The 23842-nt window shown below is 41.8% G+C and overlaps 1 pseudogene; it reads right to left on the reverse strand.

The window, feature by feature from the left end:
• Positions 1-17868: 17868 nt before the first annotated feature.
• Positions 17869-20758, reverse strand: LOC134359130 (Y-box-binding protein 1-like; annotated as a pseudogene).
• Between the last annotated feature and the right edge of the window lie 3084 nt (positions 20759-23842).

Below are 23842 nucleotides of genomic sequence, written 5' to 3' on the forward strand. Positions count from 1 at the left end.
CCCGCCCTCCCCTTGCTCAATCCCTCTGCAATCACTCCTCGCACACCTTTTTCCATGTCTCCTTTACACCAATCTCCACCTTCCTTGACGCCTCTCAACTTTCCTACTCCTTCAGTACTTGGAGATCCCCGTTAGTAGAATAGAAGATCCTCCTGAGCTGCCAATCAATGAGATAATGAGTGAACTGTCAACTGTCTTCATATATATGCTTGCCTCTTTACCATATCACAAAGAAAAAGAAAAGGAAACGTTAGTATCAGTTGCCATTTACAGAAATTCCAATAGAACATAAGAAACCAAAGGAGGATTTGGTGAAACACTTTAATGAGATGTCCTCTCATTTTATAGCTGAATGGTATGGGTCAACTTTACTCAATCTCCGCTCATAACTGTGTTCGTGTTAACTCTGCTTTTCTCTGTGCAGAGTAGTTTCCGTGAACCATTTGGCCTATTCCTATTCCCGTTTTGATGGTTTTATGTTCTGCATTAAAGTACAAAATGATGGGACAAATTGCATTGGAGTAACTATGGCAAATAGAGTTCCCTACAAACAAATCTAAAGTTAACTCTCCCAAGCCTAAAATGATGGAGACAAATGGTGAAGAAGTTTAAAGCGGTGGAGATGCAAATATATAGGTCATGGACAGGTGCAAACATATAACTGCAAAGATAAATGGAATTCTATAACTAGGAGACCACAGTTCCAGGGGATAGAATTTACGGAATAGCCCGGGTCACTTCACTCCTGGAATAGATTAGATTAGATTCAACTTTATTATCATTGTGCCAAGTACAGATACAAAGCCAATGAAATGCATTTAGCATCTGACCAGAAATGCAAAGAATAGTGTTACTTACAAGATAACTGCGAATTAAAAAAGTGCTACAGCACACAAATATAAAAGTACTGAGACAGTACAATACAGACAATACAATACAATACTGCTTAGCGCTGTGATGAGAGGTACAGCAGTGTCACAACCTCAGGGAAGAAGCTCTTCCTGTGCCTGCTGGTGCGGGAGGAGAGGCTCCTGTAGTGCCTACCGGATGGGAGAAGAGTAAAAAGTCCATGCTTAGGGTGAGATGCATCCCTAATAATGCTTTTCACCCTGCCCAGGCAGCGTTTATGGTAGATGTTCTCAATGGTGGGCAATTGGGTATACTGTGGAGTTTGCAGAATTCATTTGGAAGCACATTTTAGCTTTAGAAGGATTACAGCATTGATTTAACAGAATGATATCTAGTCTTCAACAGATAATTTCAAGTCAAAGTTCCACAAATTATGGATGTATTCATTGGTCAAAGAGTGACTTGATGAGAAAAAAAATATACTATAGGGAAAATATGATTAATGGTCCTTTTCTGTTGGTCAGAAGGCTTTGATTGAGAGAATATTGTGTAAAATTTAATGCCAGACCTATCACATCATGTTAGGTAAGCTTCACTATAAATGTGGAACTTTCAACCCCAAATGGCAGTTGATGACAGGTCAGCTATTAATTTTATTTCTAAGACTGATAGATTATTGTTTATCAAATGTGGAAAGGCACATGGGGAAATGGCAGGTGCATGACATCAGGTATCAGCCATGATCTCACCAAATGACAGAAATGTTTCAAGACACTGTGTCTACATTTCCATAATTGATGCCATCAATGGTCTACATTAATACAAGTTGTTTAGAGTGCCTATTTGGTTCATGAAGAGCTTGCTTTGAATTTAGTTAAATGGAAACAGGATACTCAGTATTATTTTAAAAGACAAAAGTTATTGCACTGTGGAGTAGAACTGGTAAAGCTCAAAAAATTGAAAACGTGTATGTACTAGCTGCTGAAGAGGATGAGGAATTAGCCAAAACAATAGTATATGAGGGGAAAATGAGGAGAAAATATCAATAAAGAACTATTGGAAAAACTGTCATCACTTGAAGTAGACAAGTTGCTGAGTCCAGATAGGACAGAATCTAATTTTCTAGAAATAAGGTCAGAATGTCTGCTATCTGACTCTGATTGTGTTTTATTTGAACTTATATCTTTTTTTCACAGATTTGTTTCTTCATTGCCCAAAATAATTCTGCCCCAAAAAACAGGTTCTGTGTGTGCATTGTCTGAATCTACATGCCTGTGATGCAGCTGTGTTATTAATTGTATCTGACCACACCATACCTGTGGATATGACTAGAAATCTGACTTAACTATCTGCAAATTCTCATAGGAAGTACTGCTGCACAAATCTCAGAAGAGGACAGACAGTGGCTACAGGGTTAATATGCAATAAATAAGTGTTACACTACTTCATAAAGAGAGCCCATGGAACCTAGACAAAGCACAGTCTTCAATTCTGTACGCCACACTTTAGGAAGAATGTTAACAGACGCTTCGGTGCTTACTCAAAAGATCCTTGGTGATAGATTAGTTGTTGTTACATCAGAGAAAACTATTAAAAGTTTACAGCCATGAGATGTGTATATAAGGAAAAAAATGAAGAACTGTTTCCAATCACTGAAGGATTAATAAAGTAAAGGTACAGATATAAGGTAAACACAAGTGATTCTGCAAACGCTGAAAATCCACAACAAAATGCTGGAGGAAGTCAGCAGGTCAAGCAGCATCTATGCAAAGGAATAAACAGCTGGCCATCAACTCTCAACCCTTGAACCAGAGGGGATAACTTCACTCCACTTTCTCCATCATTGAAATTCACAACCTTCTCACTTTCAAGGATTCTTTGTTTCGTGATCTCGATATTTATTGCTTATTTATTTATTTTTTTTTAATTGTATTTGCGCAGTTTGTTGTCTTTTGCACACTAGCTGTCCATGCTGTTCAGTGTGGTCTTCCACTGATTCTGTTATGATTATTGGATTTATTGAGCATGCTTGCATGAAAACAAAACTCAGGGTTGCATATGGTGATATACATGTATTTTGATAATAAATTTACTTTGAACTTCGAACATGCCATTCTTTTTTCACTAGTTTTTGAAGATATCTGGGTTATTTTAAGCACAAGAGATATTATAGGTGGTAGAAATCGAGAGTAAAACACACAAAAGGTCAGCAGGTCAGGCAGCATTTATGGAAAGGAATAAAGTGTCAACATTTCGGGCTGAGACCCTTTATCAGGGAAAAGAAGGGGGAAGAAGCCAGAATAAGTAGGTGGGGGAGGGGAAGCAATTGGAAGGTGGAAGGTGAAAGGTGAAGCCAGGTGAAGGTGGGTGGGAGAGGATGGAATGATGTGAGTAGCTGAGAAGTGATAGGTGGAATCGGCAAAGATCCAGATAAATAATGGATTATTTAAAAAAATGTTTAAAGGTTGCAAAGTATAAAACATCTTTTGTAAGTAATTTGATGGTTATCATTCTGAGCCTACATAATTTTCTTTAGTTGTTTGTTTGGCACCAGTCCAAGACAAAAACCAAAGAATTTTTATGAAAATGCATGATCATATGAGGTCAAGTCAGCAGTAGAAGCATCTTATAAATGTCATGTCTAGTCACAACTTATCATTTTACTAATGACAGTAATTATTACTTTGGAGTAAAATCCCCTAATCTTTCCCTTGCAGGTTATAGCTCCTTCAGTAAGCTGACAGATACTGTAAATGGACTGCATTTACAATGCATCAGAGGACAAGGAATATATTAGATTCTGTTCCTGTCCACTGCACTTTGATTGATCTGAGTTGGACCAATGGTCAGAAGTTACATAAGATTTTTGGATCATTGGTCTCTCTTCCAGGGGAGGTGGGACCCATACAGAAGGGATGGTTTGCACCTGGACGAGAGGGGGACTAATATCCTAGCGGGAAGGTTTGTTAATGCTGCACAGTGGGGTTTAAACTGGAGTTGCAGGGGGACGGGAACCAGAGTGGCAGAACAGTTAGTTGACGGGTTGAGGAGGCAGATTTTCGTGAGACTTCAGACAGAATTAGGAATCAAAAGGTTGACCATGGTGCACCTAATGTCCTGAGCTACCTATGTTTAACTGCAAGAAGTATCGTAGAAAAGGCAGATAATAGTGCTGAAGATGAGATGGCTGGTTTTCAGACAGAGGTAATGTGTAGTGAGGAGAGGCTGTTGATCAGGTGAGGTTGCGGTCAGCAGCATGAGTTGCAATGTAAATGGCGGACAAAATCAAAACGGGTGAAAACAGGACTGAAGTTGTTGTATCTGAATGTGCACTGTTTATGGAATACGGTAGATGAACCTGCAATTCGGAAGGCACAGGATATATACATCCCAAAGAAGGAAGAAGTATGCTAAAGGAAAGATAAATCAACCATGGCTAACAAGAGAAGGCAAAGTCAATATTAAAGCCATGGAGAGGGCCTATAATAGAGCAAAATTTCATGGGAAGTGAGGGGATTGGGAAGCTTTTAAAAACCAACTGAAGACAACTAAAAAGTCATTAAGAAGGTAAAGATGGAATAAGAAATTAAGATGGCCAATAATATTAAAGAGGATACTAAAAGTTTCTTCGGATACATAAAGTGTAAAACAGAGGTGAGAGTGGATATGGACTGCTGGAAAACAATGATGGAGAGGTAGCAATGGGGGACAATGGAAGAGGAAATGAACGGAATAGTATTTTGCCTCAGTTTTCACTGTAAAAGACACTCGCAGTATATTAAAAGTTCCAGGTGTCAGGGGGAATGAAGTGTGTGAAGTTACAACTTACCAAGGTTGTGAAGTGCAGAGGGAAGGTTCTTAAGAAACTGAAAGGTCTGAAGGTAGATAAGTCACCTGGACCAGATGGTGTACACCCCAGAGTTCTGAAAAAGCTGGCTGAAGAGATCGTGGAGGCATTAGTAATGATCTTTCAAGACTCACTAGATTCTGGAATGGTTCCAGAAGATAGGAAAATTGCAAATATCACTCCACTCGTCAAGAAGGGAGGGAGGCAGAGAAAGGAAACTATAGACCAGCTAGTCTGACCTCACTTGGAGGCACATTGTCAGCATGGTTTCCTCAAGGGAAAATCTTGCCTGACAAATCTGTTGGAATTCTTTGAAGAAATAACCAGCAGGATAGACAAAGGAGAATCACCTGATGTTACTTACTTGGATTTTCAGAAGGCCTTTGATGAGGAGCCACACCTGAAGCCACTTAACAAGCTGCGAGCCCATAGTATTACAGGAAACATTCTAACATGGATAAAGCAGTGGCTGATTGTCAGAAGCCAAAAAGTATGAAGAAAGGGAGCCTTTACTAGCTGGCTGCCAGTGACTAGTGGTGTTCCACAAAGGTCTGCGTTGGGACCCAATCTTTTTATATTATATGTCAACGATTTGGATGATGATATTGATAGCTTTTTTGCAAAGTTTGCAGACAATATGAAGATATGCTGAAACTGGACAGGATTCAAAGGAGATTCATGAAAATGATTCCAGGATTGAATGGCTTGTCATATGAAGAGCCTATATTCACTAGAATTCAGAGGAATGAGGAGTGACCTCATTGAAAACTACCAAATGGTGAAAGGCTTTGATACAGTGGATGTGGAGAAGATGTTTCCTATGGTGAGAGAGTCTAAGACCAGGGGACATAGCCTCAGAATATAGGGATGTCCTTTTAGAACAGAGATGAAGAGGAATATCTTTATCCAGAGAGTGGTGAATCTGTGGAATTATTTGCCACAGGCAGCTGTGGAGGTCATGTCTTTATATATATTTAAGGCAGAGGTTGATAGATTCTTGATTGGTCTGGGCATGAAGGGGTACAGGGAGAAGGCAAGAGATTGGGGCTGAGAGGAAAATTGAATCAGCCATGATAGGCCAAATGGCCTAATTCTGCTCCTATATATTATGGTCTTATGGTCTTACTTATGGGCCTTAGCATTCCTGGGGATAGAGAGGGAAACTATTACCCTGAAGGCTGACCATAGGCCCAGCTGGAAAACTGGTGTATATAAAGACCAGACAGTACAGTGCAGATGCAAACTCGATTTCAAGGTTTAAAATAAATTTGGATAGGGACGTGGACGGTGGAGCTATGGTTCCAGTGTAGTTTGATGGGAGTAACACACATCAAAGTTGCTCGTAAACGCAGCAGGCCAGGCAGCATCTATTGGAAGAGTTTCAGGCCGAGGTCCTGACGAGGGGTCTCGGCCTGAATCGTCGACTGAAACTCTTCCAATAGATGCTGACTGGCCTGCTGCGTTTACCAGCAACTTTGATGTGTGTTGCTTGAATTTCCAGCATCTGCAGAATTCCTGTTGTTACGTTTTGATGGGAGTAGGTAGTTTAAATGTTTTCACATGTACTAGAGGGGCCGAAGGCCTGTTCCTGTGTTGTATTTTTCTATAACACTATGATTAGGCATGATTTCACAATAACCTGTAGTTGTAAGGCAAAAGAACCCTAAATGATTATTTTACATTCTATGTAATCATGTGGATGAGACCTGGAGTAATTTTTGCTAACTGTGGAATCCTATTATAGCTGAACCAATTATCCACTCCTTCCTACAGGTTGAAGTATCAAGCAATAAATGCTTTGATCACTTTCATTGGTCATGAAGTAATCAGAGAACCAATATTCTCTGGCCTCCCAGATGAATACCTGATTTGTGGTCAAGACATCTTCTGGATAGACCACAAAACTCTTTATTTCACCTCTTTTATGTTCTTTATGGCTGTTTTTCATCTTGTAAGTATTTCTGGAACTGTTGGAGCCTGTGATTTGCAGTTTGGAGGTCATTTGGGTGATCCAGCACTTTGGTGTCTCCCAGAGGATTCTGGGAGGCGGCGAACAGGAGCCTCATGGCAAGGAGGCTGTGGGGGCAGCGAGCCAATGTTCGACTCCATTTCACCAATGAAAGCTTTCATTGTTCACCAATTAAAGTGACGAGGGTGACTGAAACATTGAGGCGAGTACGGAAGGTGAGTGCCAGCTGCCTGTCTTTTGTTCGCAGATGGGATCACTCTGCTGCTGGAGAGGGGAGCCTGTGTGGCCTGCTGCTGTGCCCGGAGAAGGTTATCAGGGTTTTCTGCATTTTAGGTACGGATTTGGACTATGGACTATGGACTTCCTTTTCAGTCTTTTAGTTTTCTATATTCTGTGCTTTTCCCCCAATCGTTCTTGTGTTTTTTTTTGCGGGGGGAGGGGGATTTGGGTTTGATGATCGTGTTGCCAATCTTTTTTTTCTTGCTTTCATGTCTATCTGGAGAAGAAGAATTTTAGAGTTGTATACTTTGATAATAAATTAACCTTTGCATCCTAGAAAGAGACCAATACATGTCACAGAATCATAGAATGGAAATAGGCCTTTTGGTCAACTAAGTCCATCCTGACTGCCTTACATCACTTACATCAATCCCATTATATTCATCCTCCTTTTCTAACAAACTCCTCTTTATCCCAGATTCTACCACCCAGCTGCACACTGAGACAATATACAGCAGGCAATTGGTCTACAAAACTGCATATATTTTGGTATATTGGAGAAAACGAGACCATCCAGAGGAAACCCTGAAAGGTCACGCCAATAATATGTAAATTCCACCCAGTCCGCACAACAGGGAATTAACAATGAATAAAGGGAAACACAATAGCTGCTATCTACCTGGACTCTCTAGACCTTCACAAAAGACCCCTGGAGAAGAGTCGTGAAACTTTGAGTTGGATTGAGAACTGGACGGCAGACATGAGCTTATAGATGGATTTTGGTTGGTTTTGAGCGAGTCAGAAAGTGACAAGGTTGCCTCAAACTTAGTGTTGTTTCGTGAGTGGGAACACATTTGCATTGCTCATGAATTCAGTAATGTGCATTTCAATTAAAGGCAGAGTTAGTCATTCAAAGCCAATGGAAGGACTGTCTATCCAATAATAGCTTAGGGACTCATCGTGAAAATGAAATACGTGTTGTTTCATGTAGGCTAGTTTAGTTTTTCTGGCTAGTTTAGTTGAAAGAAAAACTATCTAGTTAATTCTGGTACATTGATAAAAAAAATGTCAAGTGCAATCTAAATTGCTCTGTAAGTACAATGTGTAGTATGAGGTAAGTAGATAAATGGAAGAAAACTCTGGTTAATTATAATACTAAGTTCAACTTCTTTTATTTATTAAGCAACCCTGTTGCTCTATGTGACAGTATAATCACACCATGTTGGTGCATTTGTGATGTAAGATATTTTCCATCTGATCCATTAATTAATGAGGCTTTACTTAAATGCTGGCAAATTGCTGTCCACCACCATTCATACTCTGTGACTCAGAGATGCTGCTGGGTTATTTAGACTGTAGTTGTGACAAAAGCACAGATTTCATTCTCTGTCAAATTGGCACAATTACTAAAAGCAAACTTCACCTTCGAAAGAGACATGCAGCTGGCAGCATGGGATTCTTCCCAATCCATTCCTTACGAATCCACCCACCCACTCCACAAACACACACAGAGACTATATCATACATATTTAATTATTTAAAGATAAGATAAAAATTTATTTGTCACATGTACATCAAAATATACAGTAAAACGCGTCATTTGCGACAGATCAAATCAGTAAGTATTGTGCTGAGCAGCCCGCAAGTAGGAGACAGGCAGCTACTCACCATTAGGTGGGCCTTGGAGGAATGGAGACATTGGCCAATGGGATACACTGAGACCTTCCTGATCTGGCGTGGCCAGCAGAACCTCATATCCATACAACAGACCTGCCAACTTCACCTATGTCAGGCTTGCTGTGCTTCCTTCTTCGAGCAATTCAACTTCAGCATCTCCTAGGAACCCAGCTCCAAGAACACTAAGGCTGACAACAGGTTGATGCAACTAAAATGGACACTGACCCTCAGCCCATCATTCCATCCTCACAGATCCTCGGCCCAGTCGTCTGGGTCTTGGGAATCAGATTCGCCAAGCCCTACAGCAGGAGCTGCTGTAGCTGACACACCTGACAACTGCATGTACGTGCCGGTGGCTGAGTGCTCTGAAGCACTCCAGTGGGCCAACGTCTTACCCCCACCCCCCAGCCATCCAGGCACAAGATGGACCCTGGATTTCCTGCAACACTGGTTCTGGTGCCCCCATGATCACAGACGTACGTCCGTTTGTCACTGCCTACCTGAGAGGTCTTGGTTGCCACCCCCAATTCCTCCATCCAGCAGCTCTCTGGACTCCTGCAGTCCCTACCGCTTCCCTGATGTCCGCTGACCCACATCACCATGGATTCCATCGCAGGGTTGCCACCTTCCAGTGGGGCCATGGTGGTCATGACAGTGGTGGACCAATTCTCCATTGCCCTCCCCACACTTCTCCAACATGTAGTTCTCCTCCGTGGTTTCCTTCAGGACATTGTGTTGGGCCAGATCCACAACTCGTCTCCTGCTTCTGGAAAACCTTCCGCTCCCTCCTTCACACCCCAGTGAGATTGTCCTCTGCCCATCATCTGCAGACTTACTGGTCAGTCAGAAAGAGCAAATCAGCAAGTGGAGAAGTTTCTGTGATGCTTTTCTGCCACTTCTCCATCCACATGGAAGAGCTAGTTGTTCTGGGCTGAACTATCCCACAATCTACACACCTCCTCTGCCACAGGTGTGTACCCTTTGAAATGCTTCATGGCCACCAGCCCTTGTCCCTTGTTGTTCACCATGGAGGAGCCGACAGTGGAGTTCCTGTATGCCGGGGTCATGGTTTGCTGATGCCACAGTGCTTGGAAGAGGGCATGGAGGGCCATCCTAGCTGCCAACTGTGCCTACAGCAACTGGGCCAACAGCTGTCCGTGCCCAGCCACACTGCTCTGGCCTGGGGACCATGTCTCACTGTCCACTGAGATTTTCCCCTGTGCACTGACACCTGCAAGCTCGTGCCTTCATTCATTGGTCCCTCAGGATCACACCTACCTTCCACGTGTACTGCTCCAATCCCACTGTCCATTGACCACTCAACCCCCCCGAGCACGAATCTCTGGAGCCTCGGATGATGGAAGGTGATCTAGTCTACATTTTTCGCCAGTTGACAGATTTATGTCATTGAGGACAGGGTGTGCAGTAGCCTGCTGACTGGAAAGAGTATGGGTTGGGGGAGAGGTCCTGGTTACCATCCTGTTTCATCGTTCATTGACCCATTTGGATCGTCCTGGGCCTTCAGTTGCCCACCAAGCGGGGTTGGGGGTGTGGGTAGGGTTCACGTCCTATCATATCTGCATAGGCAGGTGCCTCCCAGTCTCCATTCAACTAGCAGGAGTCACCTGCCACTTGTTTCCAACTCATCCCTGCAGACTATTTAAACCCAGCTTTCATCCACAATCCTTAGTTTTTAAGGCCATAAGATATAGCAGCAGATTTATACATTCCGGCCCATTGAGTCTGCTCCACCATTTCACATGGCTGATCTATATCCTTCTCAATCACATTCTCCTGCTTTTTCCCCATAACCTTCCACTCCCTGACAAATCAAGGACCTATCACCCTCCATCTGAAGTACACACAAAAACCTGGCATCCACAACAGCCTGTGACAACGAATTCCACAGATTCATCACCCCCTGCCTAAAGAAATTCCTCCTCATCTCCATTCAAAATGGATGTCCCTCTATTCTGAGGTTGTACCCTCTGCTCCTTGGCTTCCTCACTACAGGAAACAGCCTCTCCACATCCAGTCTATTGAGGCCTTTCAAGATCTGATAGATTTCAATAAGATCCCCCCTCATTCTTCCAAATTCCGTGTAAGTAAAGGCCCAGAGCCATCAATCGATCCTCATATGATAAGCCTTTCATTCCTGGAATCATTTGTGAACCTCCTCTGCACACTCTCCAATGTCAGCATATCCTTTCTTAATTAAGAGGCACAGAACTTCTCACAATACTCCAAGAGCGGCCTCACCAGTGCCTTATAAAGCCTCAACACCATTGACATAAATAAAAGTGGCCTCAACGCCAACTCCTGCAGAACACCACGAGTCACTGCTAGTCAGAAAAGGCCCCCTTTGTTCTCACACTTTGCCTCCTGTCAATCAACCAATTCTCTATCCATGCTAGTACCTTTCCTGTAATACCATGGGCTCTTGTTAAGCAACCTCATGTACAACACATCGTCAAAGGATTTTTGACAATCCAAGTACACAACGTCGACGGATTCTGCTTTAACGATCCTACTTGTTACTTCCTCAAAGAATTCCAACAGATTTGTCACACAAGATTTTCTCTTAAGGAAACCATGCTATCTTTGGCCAATTTTATCATGTGCCTCCAAATGCCCCAAAACCACATCCTCAGCAATCATCTCCAACATCTTCCCAACCACTGAGGTCAGGGTAAATGGCCTATAAATTCTTTTCTTCTGCCTCCCCCCCTTCTTGAAGAGTGGAGTAACATTTGCATTTTTCCAGTTCTCCGGAGCCATGCTGGAATCTATTGATTCTTGAAAGATCCTTACAGATGTCTCCACAATCTCTTCAGCCACCTCTTTCAGAACCCTGGGGTGTAGACCATCTGATGCAGATGACTCATCTATTTTCAGACCTTTCAGCTTCCCAAGAACCTTCTCCCTGGTAATAATAACTACACTCACTTCTGACCCCTAACACTCTCAAACTTCTGGATGTGAAGACTGATACAAAATACTTATTCAGTTTGTCCACCATTTTCTTGTCCCCCCATTTCTACCTCTCTGGTGTCATTTTCCTGTGGTCCAATATCTATTCCCACCTCTCTTTTATTCTATGTAACTGAAAAAAACATTTGATATACACTTTAATATTATTGGCTAGCTTACCTTCATATTTCATCTTTTCCCCCCTTATGGTTTATTTAGTTGCTTTCTGGTTGTTTTTAAAGTATTCTCAATACTCTAACTTCCCATTAATTTTTGCTCGATTATATGCCCTCTCTTGTGGTTTTTTGTTGGCTTCGACTGCCTTTGTCAGCCTCGACTGCATCATCCTGTCCTTAGACTACTTCTTCTTTGGGATATATCTATCCTGTGCCTTCTGAATTGCTCCCAGCAACTCCAGACATTTCTGCTCTGCCATCGTCTCTACTTAGTGTCCCCTTCCAATCAAATCTGGCCACAGTCTCTTTCTTGCCTCTGTAATTCCCTTTACTCCTCTGTAAAACTGATACATCTGACTTCAGCTTATCCCTCTGAAATTGAAGGGTGAACGCTATCATATTATGATCACTGTCTTTTTGGTGTTCCTTTGTCTTAAGTTCCCTAATTAAATCTAGTTCATTACATAACACTCAATCTAGAATAGCTGATCCCCCAGTAGGCTCAACCACAAGCTGCTCAAAAAACCAATCTTGAAGGCATTCTACAAATTCTGTCTCTTGGAATCCAGCACCAACCTGATTTTCACAATGTACTTGCTTATTTAATTCTCTGATGACTATATTACCAATATTACATGCCTTTTCAATCTCCCAGCGTAATTTGTAGCCGACATCCTGTCTACTGTTCAAAGGCCTTTACATAATCAGAGTTTTTTTTTAACCCTTGCGGTTTCTTAACTCTACCCACAAGGATTCTATATCTTCCTACCCGATGTTCCCTTTTTCTAAGGATTTGATTTCTTTTTTTGCCAGCAGAGCCAAGTTATCCCCTCTGCCTACCTGTCTGTCCTTTCAATACAACATGTGTCCTTGGATGTTAACCTCCCAACTATAATCTTTTTTCAGCCATGTCTCAGTGATGCCCACAACCTCACACCTACCAATCTCTAACTGTGCTACAAGATCCTCCACTGTATTCTGTATACTGCATGCATTGAAACATAACACCTTAATTCCTGTATCTGTCACCCTTTCTGATTTTGTCCCCATTTTACAATGCAACATACCACTGAAAGCAATTTTGCCCTATCATCTGACTGTCCTTTCTAGAAGTCTCACTAAACACTGCCTCTGCTTGTAAACCAACAGGCCTATCCAGAGCCCTATCACCCCCGTTCCCATACCCCCTCCCAAATTAGTTTAAACCCTCCCCAACAGTTCTAGCAAAGCTGCCTGCAGCGATGTTGCTCCCCCTTGGTTTCAGGTGTTACATGTCCCTTTTGTACATGTCCTACCTTCCCCAGAAGAATTACCCAGAAATCTGGAACCCTGTATCTTGCACTAGTTTCTCAGCCACACATTCATCTGCCAAATCATGCTATTCTTACCCTCACTGGCGTGTGACACAGGCAGCAATCCAAAGATTGCAATCCTGGAGGTCCTTCTTTTTAGCTTTCTCGCTAAATTCTCTCCTCAGAACTTATTTCCTATTCCTACCTGTGTCATTAGCGTCGATATGGACCAAGACTTCTGGGTGCTCACTCTCTCCCTTTAGAATGTGACAGGCCTGATCCAAGACATCCCTGACCCTGGCACCTGGGAGCCAACATACCATTCGGGTGTCTCTATTGTGTCCACGGAATCTCGTTTCTACTCGTCTAACTATGGAAACCACTATAAATACTGATCACCTCTTCTTCCCCATCACTTCTGAGCCACACCACCAGACTCAGTGCCAGAGACCCAATCACTGCGGCTCCCCCACCCTCCCCCAGGTAGGTCCCCCCCCCCAACAGTATACTAAACAGAATACTTACTATTGTTGGGAATGGGCACAGGGGAACTCTGTATTCTTAAGGACCCTCATCACCCAGGACATGCCCTCTTCTCATTGTTACTGTCAGGAAGGAGGTACAGAAGCCTGAAGGCACACACTCAGCGATTCAGGGACAGCTTCTTCCCCTCTGCCATCGGATTCCTAAATGGACAATGAACCCATGAACACTACCGGACATTCTTTTTTAATTATTTCTGTTTTTGACCTACTTTAATTTAACTAGTTAATATACATATATGTACTTAGTGTAATTGATTTACTTATTTATTTTTTCTATACTATCATGTATTACATTGTTCTGCTAATGCTAAGTTAACAAATTTCATGATAAATGCCAGTGATATTAATCCTGATTCTGATCCTGAACCTGTATCCATTATCCCTGTCCTGACAGTCTCACATTTACCTTCCTCCTGTCACTTAGGAGTGACGACCTCCTTGTAGCTCCTATCAATCATCTCCTTAGTTTTCTGTGGGAGCCGTCGAACCTGCCAGCCTCACTCATTTGCTCCTAGCCTTCAGTTACCTTGTTGTGTTAAATAATCTGCTCTCTCTTGCTTTGTGGATCGTTATTGCATGTTGTTTTGCAGTTTATTGGTAAAGTATCATTTACGGCTAAATCAATTTTGCTGTTATGCTTTTGTTCAATCTTGCTCTACATTTCCTGAGAGTGGATAAATTATTGACTGATTGTTTCTATGAATCCATCACCAAATGAAGCAGTTAAGCTGTTCACTGAACAAATCACTAAGTCAATGTATTATGGGATGCATCAAATTGCACCTGTCATACACTTAACCTTTTGTACTTTATCTAATCCTTTGTCATCCAGGGAGATTAGACTGCTGTATCTTTACTCGTTGTGGATTTATACCTTGGCATGCTTTTCATTTTTGGAATGTATGTTTCACTGACATGGGAAGTGTTGTGTATTTGATATTTCAGTAATATTTGAGTAACATGGTAAATACATTGTTTGATAAAGCACTCTTGTTTATTTAAATAATTAATTATGGGTTATATGTAAAAGTGCATGATTGGCCTACGTAATCATGCCAACACACCATAAAGTAACAAATGAAACCAAGACACATGTTCTAAAGTAACAAATGAAACCAAGACACATGTTCTGTACGGTCTGTGTTTTCCTTTTTTCTTTCAATTAGTTTTATGTTTTGGTGTTACAAAATATAGCAGTGGCAATGAGGGAGTTTTAAATAAATGCAAGACAATTACCTACCCGTTGAAGCACAGCAAGATGTTTGAGTTTCAAAAAAGCACAAAGAGATGTTTGAGTTTAAAAAAATCACAGCACAGGATTCTTCGGGAAGGCATAGGGCCCATCACGTTAAAAAAATGTAGGAAGCAGACTATTTCATGGGTTCATAAACAGTGAATACTGGGTCATAATAGTCATTTAAAAAAGCAAAAATGGCTGTCTACATCAGAAAGATAACCACGTTTGATTATGCAACAGATAACTGCTCATGTATACTGAGTGAATTCAGCAGGTATTTTGAAGCAAATGAAATAACCAATGAGAAGAGAGTGCCAGTTTTGCTACGCGCATTGAGTTTAAAAGCATACAGTTTGCTTAGAAATTTAACTGTTCCAACCAAACCAGCTGAAATGAGCTTTGCTGCTGTTGTGAAAGTAATGCAGGAACATTTAGAACCAAAACCATTACTGATGGAAGAATGCATTAGTTTCAATGAGCTGAATCAAAAGGAAGGGGAGTCCATTTCAGCTTATGTGGCTGAAGTTAAGAGATTGCTTGAACTTTGCCAGTTTAGTAATAGGCCTAATGATGCAATGAGAGATTACTTAGATTGTGGAATCTTACAAGAAAGTGTTCAAAAATGGCTCCTAAGTGAAATCACTGTTTCACAGGAAACCATGGACAGAGATGCAACTGAGTTGCAGTCAGGAATGAACATGAGCATGAAAAAATTGCATCTTCTAAACAGAAACTGACCCGGTCAAATAAATTGTGTTACTGCTATGGCAGGGGCTCATATACATCAGACTAATGCAAAACTTACAGAAAATGCAACAAAGTAAGACGCATACAACGAGCATGTCAGGCAAACAAAAATAAATGGATTGCACAGGGTAGAGAAAAAGATTAAAAATCAAGTTACAGTTTCAAAAAGACCACTATCTACATGTTGTTCATGAAAATTAAATAATGATGAGAGTTACACTGAGTAGCCTTGAGATTTACTATATGAAAACTAACATGAGGCAAGCAATATGGCTTTAAGAAGAATTCAATAACAAATTGCTTAAAATGGAATTAGCACAGCTGGCTCAGCTATTTCAGTCATTCCCCAAAATGAGTTAGAATGGCATTTGAAAGAGACTAAACTGAAGCCTGCAGATATCTAACCAAGAACTTATACAGGAGAAAAGATAACTCCTGTTAAAACATAATTTGTAGCAGTGAAATTCAGCAACTGACAAGCCAAATTGGGCTTGTGTGTGGTGAGAAACAGAAGGGTCAGTATTGTGGGGTCATGATTGGTCCCCTATCCAATAGGGGACCTGGTTCCTTATACCATCCATGATTAAGTAGCCAGTGAGCTAGATCGCATGGAGGCTGAAGGACTTCTTTTCAAAGTTGAGTGGAACCCATGGGCAATGTCAGTGGTCCCAGTAGCCAAGAAGAATGGGTCTATCAGGACCTGTGGTGGTTTTAAGTTCAATATCAACCCAGCCCAGGATGGAGGACATCTTTGCAAATCTTTTTGGAGGGAAACACTTCAGCAAAATCGACTTAGCTACAGATGGCAATGGAAGCAGAGTCCAAAGTGTTTCTCACCAGACCTGGCTCCATCTCTTGAACTCATTACTACTGAAGGTGAAGAAATGGCAATGGGCAAAGCAGTGTGAGTGAGGTAGCCTTCCAAGAGATAAGAGAACTGGTGACGTTAGATACTGTACTCACACATTATGATCCACACTATCCAGTGAAACTTGTCTGTGATACCTTGCTCATGGTATAGGTGTAGTCAAGTCACATGTTATAAGTGATGGAGGTGAAATCCCCATAGCCTTTGCATCATGTTTCCTTACCGCTGCAGAAAAAAAATTCTACAGATTGATTAAGAGGCCTTGAGTCTGGTTTGGGGTGTAAAATGTTTCAACCAGTACTTACATGGCAGAAGGTTTACCCTCGATATTGATTATCATCTACTAGTGTCCATTTCCAGAGAGGGTGTTCCACTAAGAACAGCAGCACGAGTGCAGAGATGGGCTCTGCTTCTTGGAGGACATAAGTATAAGATCGAATTCAATGGGACAACTAATCATGGAAATGCTGATGGATTGTCCCACTTACCCTTGGAAAAGGAAACACCTGCAAAATTTACAAAAGAGGACACTCCTTTTGATGTATTTTCCCTAATGCAAACTGAAAATCTCCCTTTTATGTCAGAGATTATCCAAAGGGGCAGGGCAGAGATACATCTCTAGCAAAGGATGTGTAAAGTGCTCCTTACCACCACGAGCCTTCAGGTCACCCTTGGGCAAGGTATAGCCACTGCTTAGCCCCCGGATCAGGGTCATGCGAGGCCCCATGGGAGCAGGTGGCAGATGGTTGTTTGAGCCGCTGGTGCATATCACAAGTCCTGGTACCAAGCAGACAATCTCTGAAGAGTGAGAATAATGGATGGTGCAAAGACACTAGAAGAAAGTAAAGGCAAACCACTATTGTAGAGAAATTTGCCAGGACGACTAATCATGGTCGTGGATAGATCATGATCACTTTCTTCATATGAAATGGCACATAATGATCATGATAATAACTAAAACTGAACTGAACACACACGTACAGATCAATACGTGCCTAATAGCGCATGCTCAATACGATGTATTAGTACAACATAAAGTAGTCCTATATTATACAGTAGGTTATATGGTACACTCCTCTCCTTTTATTTTAATAGTGTATCAACTTTTTTTTTACTGGGGGCACTATCTAAACAATATGTGTACCCTTAACATACAAATGCTTACCAATTATTTACTTAATAACTTAATAATATCAATTTATAATAAGGTAATGTAATAGTAATAATTATAATAATTATAACTCAAGTCTCTGGAAGGGGTCTTCTCTGCTTCTCCGGGTAATGTCTGTCCATAAACTTGTTTGTTTTAATACAGATTTCCATATAAAACTCATGAAAGTTGACCTTTGAGCATAGGGAGTTCCCATGGTCTGTTTCAAAGGTGACTTGCCACCAACAAAAGAAGTGGTTGGTGATCTGCTGTCTCTGCTAGTTATTCAAAAATCGGGGCAATCTAATGACTCACAGAAAGATCAGTACAAGTGTGAAAATACAACAATAGAAACCTTACAGTTTGTTGCTGGAATTGGCTTCCGTTTCGATGCTGTTTCCCAACTTTGTGCAAAACAAGGCACATTGGCTGAGGATTCAACATATGTACGTGTAAAAGAAACTTTCCTGCAAAGGATTAAGTGTATGATTCTCAATGGAGGAAATGATTAGTTCAATATTTACCTTGTGCGAAAGCTGTTCTGTTTGAATGGAATTGATTTTGTCCTCTGTTAGGTTTACTTTCTCCCCCAGCAACCTGGTTTTCATTTATTTCACCACCCTCAGCAAATTCTCCCTGAGGCTGGTTGCTATATTGTGGGTGGTGACCATTAGCAACGATAAACAAAGTAAGGTGAGTAACGCTGTCTTCTGTAAGGAGGGCGATGTTGCTGATATTGATAATCTTGGTTTTCTTCATCTGTTGCTGTCTCTGCTCAATCTCCTTTCTCTCCACCACCAATGTTCTGTTGGTAATTACGTGGTGGACCTTGGCGGCAAGGGTTGTAGTGACGATAACGGTTTCTGTCCGCGGCATATCGGCTTCCTTGGATTGGAACTCCTCCGGAACCAGTTACGTTTGCTGCTTCTGCATCCTTTTCGCCTTCCACTACGTCGAACTCCACAGTTTCACCATCTCCAACACTGCGGAGGTATTTCCATGGGTTATTCCTTTTTATAGCAGTCTGATGTACAAACACATCTTCCTTTGTATCATTCTTGTTGATGAATCGGTATCCATTTCGTACGTTGAACCACTTTACTGTTCCAAGAATCTTTGTTGCGATGACTTTCTTCTCCCCGGGGATTTGGGTTTGTCTGGCGGTTGCCGCTGCTGTTCGGATTGCTGCTCCGTCTCAGCCTCACTAATGGTGTTGACAGGCTGTGTGAGGTGGTTGCGGCTCGGGCCGGTCTGAGATGGGGGCTCCTGAGCTCTCTCTGCTTCTTTCTTCTCTCTATTATAATTCCTTTCCACTTTTTCTGTCCCCAGTTACAGAAAAAGCTCTGCATTTCGTATTCCTTCCTTGTATTGTTGATCTAGTTTCTTCATTCTTTTCTGATACTCCTGCAAAGTGCCTTCCTGTAACTGCTGTAGCTGTCTTTTGAGAGATGTCAATTTCTCCTGGTACATCTGCTCTTATACTTCCAGGTAGTCTTCATTATCCTGCTTATTGGCAATATCTGTCTCCCCTGCATCCTCTGCATCTTCATCTGAGTCACGGCCACGCATACTGCGTTCGTCCTCATTGTCGACGCTGTCTAGCTCCTCTTCATTGTTGTAATAGTCAACAATGGGTAAGAGGAGAACTGCAGGCATCTTCCCCACTGAGCTGCCCTCCTTTTTTGACACATCTTGTGCCTTGATGGTGTGCCAATCCAACTGAATTTTCCTGAGCCATTCACATCCCAGCAACAGTGGTCCTCCATTTTTCAGTACATAGAAGTTCAGCTGCTGTGTTTTGTCTCCGTAGGTCATGGTCACTTTAATTTTACCTTTGGGACGCACTTTCTGTCCTGTGTAAGTCTTTAGCAGTGGTTTAGTTTGTTTCAGAGGTATGTGAGAAAATAGTCGTTTGTAGTCGTGTACAGCGATCACTGTTAAAGCTGAGCCTGTATCCAACTCCATTTTCAGTCTCACACCTGCCTCTTGTGGAGTGGTCCATATTACTCTTCGATCATCTGTCTCTTTCACGCCGTGAGGTTGCAGACAAGACAATTCACTTTCATCGGAGTCGTTTTCATCAGAACTGCCTTCTTTCATTTTGTGTACCTTGCTGTGTTTTCCTTCCTGGGGTTTCTTGTTTCTCTGTATTTTTCCCTTTTCCTGCTGTTTACTAGCTTTGCATACTCTGCCAGTGTGACCCTGTTTGCCACAGTTTCGGCATTCTTTATCTTTAAATCAACAAACATCAGGGTCATGTGACATGTTCCCACAAGAGTAACATTTCTTTCCTTCATTTCTGCTCAGTGACATTTTATTCATAGCATATTCCAGAGATTTTTGTTGTATCTCTGAAGTACCTCGTGCAGCTGTTTCTAATTATATTGAGATGTTTAGCACTTTCTCTAATGTAAGGTCTTTTTCACACAGGAGCTTCTTCTGTGTTGTTTCACAGTGCATGCCACACACTAACCTGTCCCTCAATGCGTCCGATAGACCAGCTCCAAAATGACAATGTTCTAATAATTTGTGCAATTCAGCACAATATTCAGAAATGTTTTCATTTTTGGTCTGATTCCGTTTATGGAATTTGAATCTTTCAGCAATGGCCAATGGTTTGGGGTTTAAATGTTGTTAGAGAGTGTCCACTATTTGCTTGAACGTTTTGTCAGCTGGCTTTTCAGGGGTTAACAAATTCCGTAGCACCCCGTATGCTTTTGTGCCCATTACACTAAGGCTACGTCCACACTACGCCGGATAATTTTGAAAACAAAGCTTTTTCTCTTTGTTTTGACCTTCCATCCACAATGAAACAGCGTTTTCATCTCCCAAAAATGGAGATTTTCGAAAACATTCTCCAAAGTGTAAATTTGAAAACGATTGTTTCGTGTTGTAGTGTGGACAGGGTAAACGGAGAGATTTTAAAATGTCGTCATGACAACACCACAACAACAATGCTTTTTCTGCTTCTGCTTGGGACTGTACAAGCATTGCCGGACGGCTGTTCTTGTTTTTGGTTCTTGTTCCTCCAAAATATTCTGCATGGAATTTAAACTGGAGGTGGCTTCCAAGCTGGTCCCCTCGGTTTCTCTGTTTGCATCCTCTGTCCTTCTGCCCGTACCCCACCCCCCCGTCTCCCAGTCTGTGGTGATCGTACCCTCAATCTCCTGTACCCTGGGGTCTCCAAGCCAGCACTGTCGCTGACTGACCATCGCTGTTATAACGCGCAGTCGGTGTGAACGGCTTGAGAGTTAAATTGTAAAGCAAACTTCTTTGACTAGATCCCCTAAATTGATTTGATTGAATATATCTTTAAAAATATTAATGTCAGAAATACTGCGCAGGTCTGGCGGCAGAAGATTCCACTCTCTTGGTTCTTGGTTCTTGATCCTCCAAAATATTCCGCATGGAATTTAAACTGGAGGTGGCGGAGGGTGGGCTTAAGAAGGAGATTTTTGAAGAAGAAAAGCTGCCTTAAATTTAATTGGGTTTGGTTGTGTGACTGTGTTAGGATTAAGATTATTCCATGCTTTAATTGTGCGGGGGAAAAATGAATTGCTGTACACATCTGACTTGGTAGTTAGTATTTCAAATTGAGTTGAGTGCCCTCTTCTGCTCCTAATAGGATTGGGTTTGATGTGGGATTGGTAGTCTATGTCGAGTTGACCATTTAACATTTTGTAATTGTTGATAATGTTGATCTTGGGTAGAGGACGGCTTCATGCGTGTGTTGTTTACTTTATTGTCTACGTTAATAGCTTGTTTGGAATTGAACATCTCCACTGCTTTGCTGACTTTGTAGTCATTTGTAACTCGCAGAAACAGCTCGGCTTCATTATCTGGCTAAATGAAGAAGTCCAGTCTGATTTCTCCAGCGGAGGTTTTCCTTGTATTTCTCGAAGATATTTTTGAAAACTTCCTTTCGCTGTTGTTGTAGGTAGTCTAGTTTTTGACCAACGGAAATAGCACAATGCCGCCGCGGAAACGTAAATATTATACCGTTTCCTCTTTGCTTGTTTTCTGTAGATGTGTCTGTGCGTGCCCAGTAGAAGGAGATTCACCCAAATATCTGTTTTAGTGTGGACAGAGATATTTTGAAAAACGCATAGTGTGGACGCCTGTCGTTTTTACTCGAAACCGCGTTTTCAAAATTATCCGGTCTAGTGGGACGTAGCCTAAGTAAGACGCTGGCTTTCTTTTCTTCATTAACATCGCTAGCATCACAATATAACTTTATTCTTTCAATATAAATTGCCCAGTCTTCAATGCCGCTATCAAATGCTGTAATAGTTCCAATTAACACCATCCTTGTTATGTTAATTTATCCTTGTTATGTCAATTTAGCCCGGTCCCTTGTTTTCTTTTTGACTCACGTGACCTTTTTTTTGCTAGTGTCGCAAGCGTACTCTGGCTAGATGTGTGTGTCGCTCCTTTTTTTTTAATCACCCTTCTGGGGCAGGCAGACCTTCAGGCCCTGAGGTCAGCACCGGCTGTGGTCTCAGCTGGACGTGTTGCGGCTCCGACTGTGTCTCCCACTTCCTTTCGGACTTGTGGCCTCCTTCTCCCGCTCCATGGCTCGTACTTTGCTCTCATCTTCCAAGTGTCGTTATCACTTATAACGCGGCGTTCCAATACGATGTAGGTTCATTAACCTCGTCGCCAATTTGTTGTGTATGTGGTCGAGTTACACAACAAAACTATAAATAAAAATGCGAGAGACTGGAGCTAAGTTAACAGGACTTTTTACTTATGGAACCCGAACCAAACACATATATTTAGATCAATACGCACCTAATAGCGCATGCTCAATACAATGTATTAGTACAATATAAAGTAGTCCTATATTATTCAGTAGGTTATATGGTACACCCTCAAAGTGAATGGCTTGCTCAGCTGCCTCCTGTACCTAATAAAATGGACTCAGAGTATGTTTGTGGTCTTCTTCTTCTGCAGCCCACCCACTTCAAGGTCCAACGTGTTGTGCATTCAGAGATGCTCTTTGGCATGGTTAATTAAGTTAATGTCATCTTGAACCAGTCTGGCCATTCTTTTCTGACCTCCCTCATTAACAAGGCATTTTTGCCCACAGAACTGCTGCTTAATGGGCTTTTTGTTCTTTACACAATTCTCTGTAAAGTCTAGAGACTATGGTGCATGAAAATCCCAGGGTTAGGGTTTGGGGACTGGACTAGGTGTCCAGAAGGTCTCAGGTTTTCTTGGGTGACCCCACAGAGAGTATCAGCCCAAGATGGTATCCCTAGCCATGTCCTTAGATAAACTGAGAATCAGCTGGCTGGGGTATTTGCAAAATTTTTAAACCTCTCCCTACTTCAGGCTATAGTTCCTTCCTGCTTTATCATCCCAGTGCCCAAGAAGGAGTAAGATATGTCAACTAGTGGAACGGTGCCGCAGCAACAACCTGGCACTCAACATCAGTAAGACGAAAGAGCTGATTATGGACTTCAGAAAGAGTAAAATGAGGAAGAACATACTAATCCTCATAGACCGACCAGAAGTGGAGAGAGTGAGCAGCTTCAAGTTCGTCGGTGTCAAGATCTCTGAGGATCTAACCTGGTCCCAACCTATCGATGTAGTTATAAAGAAGGCAAAACAGCAGGTATACTTTATTAGGAGTTTGAAGCGATTTGGCATGTCAACAAATATACTCAAAAACTTCTATAATTGTACCATGGAGAACATTCTGACAGGCTGCATCACTGTCTGGTATGGAGGGGCTACTGCACAGGACCGAAAGAAGCTGCAGAAGGTTGTAAATCTAGTCAGCTCCATCTTATGCACTAGCTTACAAAGTACTCAGGACATCTTTAGGGAGCAGTGTCTCAGAAAGGCAACATTCATTATTAAGGACCCCCAGCACCCAGGGCATGCCCTTTTCTCACTGTTACCATCAGGTAGGAGATATAGAAGCCTGAAGGCACACACTCAATGATTCAGGAACAGCTTCTTCCGCTCTGCCATCCGATTCCTAAATGGACATTGAAGCTTTGGACACTACCTCACTTTTTTTTAATATACAGTATTTCTGTTCTTGCACATTTTTAATAATCTATTCAATATACGTAATTGATTGACTTGTTTATTCATTATTATGTTTTATTTTATCTATTTATTTTTCTCTCTCTGCTAGATTATGTATTGCATTGAACTGCTGCTGCTAAGTTAACAAATTTCATGTCACATGCCAGTGATAATAAACCTGATTCTGATTCTGATTCTGATAACTTGGCTTAAGGACCACCACCCAGTGGGCTGACATCTACCAAAGTGAACTGCTG

This window comes from Mobula hypostoma, chromosome 19 (assembly GCF_963921235.1).
Source record: "Mobula hypostoma chromosome 19, sMobHyp1.1, whole genome shotgun sequence".
Classification (NCBI taxonomy): domain Eukaryota; kingdom Metazoa; phylum Chordata; class Chondrichthyes; order Myliobatiformes; family Myliobatidae; genus Mobula; species Mobula hypostoma.